Source organism: Ascaphus truei, chromosome 5 (assembly GCF_040206685.1).
Source record: "Ascaphus truei isolate aAscTru1 chromosome 5, aAscTru1.hap1, whole genome shotgun sequence".
Lineage (NCBI taxonomy): Eukaryota > Metazoa > Chordata > Amphibia > Anura > Ascaphidae > Ascaphus > Ascaphus truei.
Window position 1 is genome coordinate 292,007,438 of NC_134487.1, and position 8,489 is coordinate 292,015,926.

The following is an 8,489-nucleotide window of genomic DNA, read 5'->3' on the forward strand; positions in this document are numbered from 1 at the left end:
AACGGGTTGGGGGGCGCGGCCATGACGGGGGGTGGGCCAAAACAGCCCTATTGATTCCGGGTACAGCAGCTGCATGCAAGCCCCCAGCATGCAGCACGGGCAGCAGTGGGCATGGGCAGCCGGCGAAACGGGCACCAGAGGGAGAGCTATGCAAGGCCGCGATCACAGACTTCCCTCCCGTAGCTCCTTCCCTGCTCATTCGCTCACTCGTGTACCATGTGACGCGTCAGCGCTTCTTATCACCAGAGGCTTGTAGCTCCGGCCGGCTGACGTCGGAAGGAGGCAGCGGGGACCACCAGACTGGAGGCAAGGGGCTGGTGGCACGCGCGCGCCGCCGACCGCAGCGGGTCCTCAGCCTAAAAGGAAAAGCTTAACATTAGATAAACTCACAAACATGTGACCAAATATATACTGCTTAACCTATCCTGATATCAGACCTCTACTTACCCCCTTAGTATTTGTTAGATATTGCAGTTTAACTTCAAGTACCCGCCGTGTGAATATTGAGGTTCTTTTCTCTGCTTTGTCTTCGATCACAAGTTGGGAACACCAAGTTTATTGGTAGGTGGAAATGGCCATCGAAATCCATGACCCCCACTTGCACTCTTCTAGGTGCAGATGTGAGGGGAAGGTTGGAATGGATTCTAGATATTCCCAATTAAGCTGTATGGGGTACAGTATTGAGGGAAGCGGACCTTCCAATACCAGACGGATGAGGTCCCCTCTTTAATGACAAGATATGATGGACACAAGCGGTTTTTCACTCTTTTATGCATACTCACATGGAACCCAATAACAAGGACCAGGGTTAATGGGACATGCTTGCAAGTAGAAGTGTCTGTGTAAACTAATTAAATGTTTCTTGGTCCTTAAGTACTAGGGGAAGTTTTTGAAAATGTATTCCACAATGTGTCATTATCTGTAACATGGAACAAGGGAGGTATCATAAAGGTATTCTGCTACTGCGAATATCGGTCAGGATTTACCTGTAATCACAATGGTATAATGGTATCCCGGAATCAGACACTGTTAAAAAAGAGGTATCCCAATTATCTGAGAATACAACAAAGGGAGAGGCAGTGTGGTGGTCCAATGGACTATAACCAAAGGATATGTGTAGCTGGGAATGTAAACATAACCAAGCACAAGCTACAATAAACCTACAAATTCTAGTTAAGGATGCTCACACTTACTATAATGTTACTTTGGCAGAATCACCATTTACAGAAGGTTACTCTAAAGCAGGGGGGCGCAAACTTTTTTCCCTGCGCCCCCCTGCCGGCTGTCCCCTCACTCCCGCGCCCCCCCCCAACCCCAACTTACCCTCGCTCCGGCGTAATGACGTCACGTTGCCATAGCAACGTGACGTCACATGACCTCGCAGCGTCATTTTGACGCCGCGTTGCCATGGCGACGCCGGGAGGAAGCCGCCGGAGCCACGGGTAAGTATGGTTTACAGAGGCCCTGCAGCTCCCCCGGCACTTAATTTAAGTGCCTTCGGGAAGCGCGCGGGGCCTCTGTAAACCCCGCGCCCCCCGTCGGCAGTCTCGCGCCCCCCCTGGGGGTCGCGCCCCACAGTTTGCGCACTGCTGCTCTAAAGGATTGTTGAATCTGTGTAATTTGACTATTTCTCCATATGAAGTGGAGAGTCAAATATTCTATTTGAGCAATCGCAGAATGTGGTTTAATCAGAAAAAGAAACAGAATGTGGCATACACGGATTCAGTGAGGACATGCGTGGTTTCTTTGTATCCAGAAACATGGTCCGCAAATCACACTGTCATTAGGGTACCACTGGATTCAATTCCTTTTATACTGCTGCTGATTTACAATGTACCTTTTGGCACACACTGGTCTCGGTTCGTTCTGGATCTAGATCCATCCATGCGTCAATTAGAGATAACAGAACAACTGAAACACTGGTTAACTCATTTTAATGTTATGTAACAGGGTATGTCTCTTTCTACCTGTCTTACCAGCTATTATGTAAGTCCCTGCTAGCTGCAGGCAGTAACAGGTTAATTCTGTGGGCTAGTGACCCCCCCCCTTGTGCTCCTCTTTGATGGACAAGAGTGCGGTGGTGACTCATGGCCTGTGTAAGCCTATCAGGCATAGGTATAGACCATGAGCCTGTCCCTTCTGCTTCCTGAATGAGAGGCAGAGCTAAAACTAATTAGTCCTGGACCTGGTTCTGAGGCGAACGGAAGCAGAGAGCTGTGAGTCTCTCCCATGGCGGGATGAGCGTGCTCAACCTCAGCCCTTGAGGCTGAGGGGACATCTGACTGGAAGATGACCCCATACTATCAGGGTCAAGCACCATCCAGAAGCCTGGAATCTTCTGAACCCTGCACCACTGTAAAGACTTGATGCAGTAACTGCTAAATAAAGCCCCTTTGTTAATCATACACCAGCCTGGATTGAGTCAGTGCATGGTGTGTATGACTGATGTGCTTCAGAGAGGACTGTCTCTGGTATTACCAGAGTCCCCTGAAGCTGGGGGCCTTAATACCAAAAGGAAAGAACTACAGATGATATCCAAAAGCTTGTCCTTGTCTCCATATCACCGCAGACAGCTCAGATCTCCTGAACCTAACAGATATGCCTCAGCACCACACGGTAGCAATAGAGTGGATTTCCCAGAGGGTGGGGGAAACAGTGCTACAGCTAAGTTACAGGTTGGAACGGCTTTTGCAAAATCAAACCAATGTCACCAAAATCAAAAGTATGCATGACAGAGAGAAAATAATTGATATCTCCGAATTACATAAAGATGCAAAGTTATCCTGGTTCGAAAGCCATTTTGAATATAATCCAACAGCCGCTAGTGTGTTAATGTTATGATACATCCAATCATAGCTTTATTAGTAAGTACAATAGTAATGTTTGCTATTCAATTATGTTTGTATTGTAAGCTAAAATTGTTTATTGGAAACACTAGAAGTTTCATCGCTAAGGCCCATGAGACCCAGAAAATTATTCTATTGAAACTCCGATAGTGCCTATGCACTGAGAGGAGATTTGTAAATGGATTTTTTGGGTTAAAAATTCAGCTTCACTGACGTTTCCATTTAAGGGTTAATTAGGATGTTCTGTGAAACTGCTGAGACAAAGTTTCACAGAGTGCAAAAGAAACAACTTTGCTTGGTACAAGTGGGTGTACACCGGAGTGAGATAGGAGTGAGATAAGTCTGGATCCGGTGCACAGGCAGCAGATAAATAACCTTCAAAAATGAATATATGTTTTGTGCTTCATTCTAGCAGCTGTCTCTTCATAATAACACGCCATGAACAGGTTAATTTGTAGTTAGGAAAAAGCTATATCATGCCTGCTTGCTGAATAGAACCTCAAAGCAGAAGAGAAACATCTATCAGAAAGACTGCTCTCCATCTAAAACCTGTAACACCTTACCTGTACTAACTGAAGTTTGGGATTGTAAACTGCCTCGGATAAATATATTGGAACTGCAACAAACCTGGGTCGGGATCTGTATTTTTACACTGTAAGGATCTCATGGTATTTTCAGTGTGTACGAACCAGCATTGAATCCGAGGAACATATGTTTTCATCCAGGACTATCCCAGTCTATTAAACATGGTCAATGATTGAAGTGCCAGCAACACAGTGTCCGACTCAAAAACAATGGCCTGTTAAACCTGTTAGACAAAACTCTCTGGATTTATTTAAAAAAATGCGTATACAATATTTATACTCAAAACAAAGTGGGGAGATTTTATTTTCTCTATCTCCAGGTTCACCAAGCTCTGTTACCCAAACGACTTACTGACTTGCAAGGGAGTTAACGCCTGTTCGAGTTCGTTATACCGTAATGAAGCTTGATGAAAAACTCCCTAAGTTTCTTTAAGTCTCTTTAAGCGCAGTGGGTTTTAAATTCCATTAAAGAATTACTAGCACTTGCAAGTACTGTGCTTGAATACGGAAAAGCACAACTCTCTTACAAATGAGGGAGCAAGGTTATTTATTTTTATTTTATTTTTATTTTTTTAGTGTTGATGTATTTATATTACAAAAAGGAAAAAGGTATTTTTTACTGTATCCAATAAAAATATATATATAAATATCTATATTGGCAGTTTGAGCTGGTAAATAAAAAGGTAGTTGTACTTAGTATAACTCTTATACTGCTTTTGATGGGTGCAAATGTGTTCGAGCAAGTCCACTGCTCAATTGACCTTTTTTAATTTGTTTCTTTATTAATATGAGGGACTGAGAAAAATGTTTTTACTTGTGGAACATTTTTCCTTAGGGTGTTGGAAAAAAGTATAAAATGATACGTGATTGGTATTTCAGTGCTGTATATATCTACTAAAGCTACGGAGCTTGGGAAAACACAGCCAATGGAACGTAGAGAAAAGTGTGTTTAGAAGCCCTGATCCCATTTTTGGAGCAGAGCTGCGTGAGAACAGTTTCTTACATCTGATGTAGCGTATTAGCGTTCCGCCAGTTCAGAATGGGAGGATTTTTGGGGGGGCAAATAAAAGGCAACAAGAATGGTGCAGAGAGACGCAGAATGTGATACATCTCATTACAATCTGTGCACCATGTAACTCCTCCCCAACTCCTCCTACTGACTCTCCCCAAGGTGCAAGCTGGGGTAGAGACGCAGAATGTGATACATCTCATTATAATCTGTGCACCATGTAACTCCCCTAACTCTTCCTACTGACTCTCCCCAAGGTGCAAGCTGGGGTAGAGACGCAGAATGTGATACATCTCATTATAATATGTGCACCGTATAACTCCTCCTACAGACACCCCCCAAGGTGCATGCTGGAGCAGAGAGATGCAGAATGAGATACATCTCATTATAATATGTGCACCATGTAACTCCCCCCAACTCCTCCTACTGACTCTCCCCAAGGTGCAAGCTGGGGTAGAGACGCAGAATGTGATACATCTCATTATAATATGTGCACCGTATAACTCCTCCTACAGACACCCCCCAAGGTGCATGCTGGAGCAGAGAGATGCAGAATGTGATACATCTCATTATAATATGTGCACCATGTAACTCCTCCCCCCCAACTGCTCCTACTGACTCTCCCCAAGGTGCATGCTGGAGCAGAGAGATGCAGAATGTGATACATCTCATTATAATCTGTATACCATGTAACTCCTCCCCAACTCCTCTTACTGACCCTCCCCCAAGGTGCAAGTTTGGGGACGACACGCAGAATGTGATACAATCCCCCCTCCTCCCCCCCCCCCTCCATCCAAGGGTAACAATCATACTGTGTAGCGCTTTCTCTGCAGAGCTCTGACCGAGGAGTGGGAGTGAATCTCATGCTTCCCATCTATTCCCATCTATAATTTGCTAAAAATGTATAATTTTTCTCCTTGATCCCAATGCATCTCAGATGAAGATGACAAGCTAAAATAGTGAGAATAATATTTTTCACGTGTATACCTGTATAGTGCGAATAGCAATGTTTTCTCCGTGTTCAGTGACTGGAAAGAAGACTCCTCTTAGCCCTCCTATTCTGTTAGACTTCAGCGTCTGTTGAAACATGCAGTGCTGCTTTGGAGGTAATTGGCTTTTAGCACATTCCTCAAAAATAACATCTACTAAGAGAATTATGTATCATGAACATACCTGCAACCATTCTAGGGATGTGAGGATAATTGTACAAACACAACACACCAGTAGCTAAGATACCCTGATTGCATGTGCGCAAAGCTTTTCGTTTCCTGCCTTTCAGTTGCATGTGTAATTATAACGTCCTTGAAAAACATCAGCCCTCTTCCATTTCTTATCTATACTTTCTTAACTTTACACATAAGTTATGGTGAGTAAAAAAATAAAGTGACAAAAACCCTCCACCCTAAAGTGAAAATAAAAATACCACTTGTGAGCACATTCCCATGTCGCAGACAGGTCTGCAACCAGTGGCGGATTTTTAAAAAATGGCGCCCTTAGGCACTTACCTGATGCCGCCCTCCTGTTCTAGCACCGCGGCATCCGTATGACGTCACGTTGCCGGTCCGCGCATGCGCGATATGTACGATATGCATGCGCGGGGCGGCAAGCCGGCATGCCGCCTCCAAATTCTGCCGCCTTAGGCCCGGGCCTATCGGGCCAAATGGGAAATCTGCCACCGTTTGCAACCCTGCTGTTCACCATTATCTATTAGCATATAATGCTTCTACTGCAGCTAGGGGTTCTGGGAAATTAAATGCAAATGAGCCATTTTAACATGGAGCCCTATAAGCGTAATACAGCAGCTATAAGGTTATACCTGCTGTATTACACTTATAGGGCTCCATGTTGAAATGGATTTGAAGCAAAAGGTGACACTGCGTGCTCATTTGCATTTCATTTCCCAGAACCCCTGGCTGCAGTAGAGGCATTATATGCTAAGTGATTATGGGGGAAAGGCAGGGTTGCAGACCTGTCTGGGACATAGGAATGTGCTCACAAGTGATATTTTTATTTGCTGTTATCTATACTAAAATCTCTGCTCAGTCACAAACAACTATTACTGTATATACTAACTCTATTTTTGTATTAAACGGCTCTGTGAAACATCTGGATTGAGAAAGCAATCTACAAGAGGGTTTGAGCTGCAAATCACGTTTGTTTGAATTTTGGACTAATACTCCATTTTTGTATTCTACATTTCACATCTATATGTATTGTATGCACTTTTATTAAGTGTTGAATTAATTGAATTTAAGCATGAATATCAACATATATATATTCTTATTTTAAAGAATATCACGGATTTGGTTAAAGCGCCTCTGTGGGTAACACCATTTGTTTTTTCTCTGTGAAATGTTAAGAATGTACAAACATAAAAATCAAATTTAAAGTCACAACCCTTTCCCTGCCACGGTGCAATTCGGTGTATTGAAAGCTCACGTGGCAATAAAAGGTTAAGGGGGTCATGCACTAAGCAGTGATAAGTGGGTTTTCTGGGTGCTATGCACAAAGCAGTGAGAAGTGCTTTTAAGTGAGATACATGACTTTATAGCGTGATACTGCCTGCTGTGAGATTCACAAAGCAGAGATAACACTGCAGTATTGTGCTATAATGGCATTTTTCCCACTTAAAAGCACTTATCACTGCTTTGTGAATCTCATAGCAGACAGTATCACGCTATAAAGGCATTTATCTCACTTAAAAGACTTATCACTGTTTTGTGAATTTCACAGCAGGCAATATCACGCTATAATGGCTTTTTATCTCACTTAAAAGCACTTATCACTGCTTAGTGCATGACCCCCTAAGTCTTCCAAAAGCATAAATTGTATAGGTTATTCTACTTGTACAAAGAGCTTGCAATCAAACTTTGCAGGCTGGCTGCATTTACTGAAAATGTTTATTTGCAGGCGGTAAAAATAAAATTGAACCATACTGAGTTCAGAAATAAAAAGACAAAAAATGTATTAGATATTTAATTATTGATATAGAGCATGTCATACATTAAATAGCTATTCCAACACTTTGATCCAGAAATACATTTGAGCTCAGGAATAACATTTATAAATGTGTTTAATACTTAGCTCTCATATTTAAATCAGGATTAATGTCCATTTATAGAAGTATTGCAGGAGAAGTTGACACAGGTATTAAGAATATTGTCTAATGTGATGTGATAATATTAATATTAACAGGGGTCTAAAACGTAGTCCTGAAGGGCCACCGACTGGCCAACTTTGACTGAGGCACTGATTCAGCCTCCTGTGCTGAAGCAGGGCTATCCATAAAAGCTGGGCTGTTGGTCACCCTTGAGGACTGAGTTTGAGACCCCTGATGTAGATGAACTTAACATACACTGTAGTTACAGTACAGGAGAAATGTGTCCTTGTGTGTAGTGCACAATAACAGATCCATTGAATCTTCAGGCTGGTAATCCCGGGCATGGTCCCTGGCAGCATCCGACTGGGTGTCAAGGGTCCGCAGAGATAAACACATTGAAGGGTCCCATTTTAAGCCCATTACAGAAAAAACGTTCTAATAGGGCTTTCAATCAAGTATATGAGCACAAACTCAGACATGAATGTATCTGTGCATACAGATACACACACATATATCTATTCCCTTATAAAAACATACACTCACAGATACATACAGTACTAATACATGGATGCACTCACAGATACATACAGTACTAATACATGGATGCACTCACAGATACATACAGTACTAATACATGGATGCACTCACAGATACATACAGTACTAATACATGGATGCACTCACAGATACATACAGTACTAATACATGGATGCACTCACAGATACATACAGTACTAATACATGGATGCACTCACAGATATATACTCATACATGGATGCACTCAGATACATACACAGATGCACTCAGATACAAACTCATACATGGATGTACTCACAGACACATACACAGATGCACTCACAGATACATACTCATACATGGATGCACTCAGATACATACACAGATGCACTCAGATACAAACTCATACATGGATGCACTCACAGATACATACTCA